General features: G+C 40.2%; 1 non-coding gene across 1 annotated transcript; it reads left to right on the forward strand.

Annotated features, from left to right (window-relative positions):
* Positions 1–604: 604 nt before the first annotated feature.
* LOC121205766 (small nucleolar RNA R71) lies at positions 605–711 on the forward strand. The gene has a single exon (XR_005900841.1). It is a non-coding gene; the product is annotated as a small nucleolar RNA R71 (small nucleolar RNA).
* Positions 712–964: the final 253 nt, after the last annotated feature.

A 964-nucleotide genomic window follows, 5' to 3' on the forward strand; every position in this document is an offset into this window, starting at 1 on the left:
GTGTTGTCTCGGTGTTCTGGAAATGAGTTTCTAACACCGAAATAAACTTTGAGAGCATCTCTTCAAGGTTCAGTTTCTTTTCCTGTTGGTAGGGTGGTTGTTGGTAGCCTGGAGGTGGTTGTGGTCTTTGATTTCCTTGACCGCTCCATGAGAAATTGGGGTGATTCCTCCAACCTGTATTGTAAGTGTTACTATATGGATTGTTTTGAGATCGAGGATTATTACCCATGTAGTTTAATTGCTCGTTATCCATGCTGTGGCCATAAGGTTGGTATTCCGAATGGCTTGTTCCACCTCCACTTGCTTCGCACTGCATTACTAGGTGAACCTGTGAAGTACTAAGAAAACCATCAATCTTTTTATTTAAGAGTTCTACCTGATTAGAGAGCATGGTGACCGAATCGACATTATAAACGTTGGCTGTTTTCGTTGGCTTTGTCCTCATAACTTGCCACTGATAGTTATTCAGTGACATATCTTTTATAAACTCATAAGCATCTTCAGGTGTTTTATTTTGATGGTTCCGCCAGCAGCTGCGTCAACCATTTGTCGAGTCGAAGGATTCAGGCTATTATGGAACGTTTGAACCGGAAGGCAAAGCGGTAACCCATGGTGAGGGCACCTTCTCAAAAGGTCCTTGTATCTCTCCCATGCATCGTAGAGTGTTTCTAAATCCATCTGCACAAAAGAAGAGATATCATTACGTAATTTAGCCGTTTTAGCCGGTGAAAAATATTTTAGTAAAAAATTTTCGGTCATTTGTTCCCAAGTAGTAATTGACCTTCGTGGTAACAGGTTCAACCACTGTTTAGCTTTATTCCTCAATGAAAAAGGGAATAACCGAGGATGAATGGAATCATCAGGACAACATTAATTTTAAATGTATCACATAGTTCTAAGATGTTGGCTAAATGAGCATTGGGATCCTCATCCTGCAAACCATCAAACTAAACAAATTGCTGTA

The sequence above is a fragment of the Gossypium hirsutum genome, chromosome A08 (assembly GCF_007990345.1).
Source record: "Gossypium hirsutum isolate 1008001.06 chromosome A08, Gossypium_hirsutum_v2.1, whole genome shotgun sequence".
NCBI classification, from domain to species: Eukaryota; Viridiplantae; Streptophyta; class Magnoliopsida; order Malvales; family Malvaceae; genus Gossypium; species Gossypium hirsutum.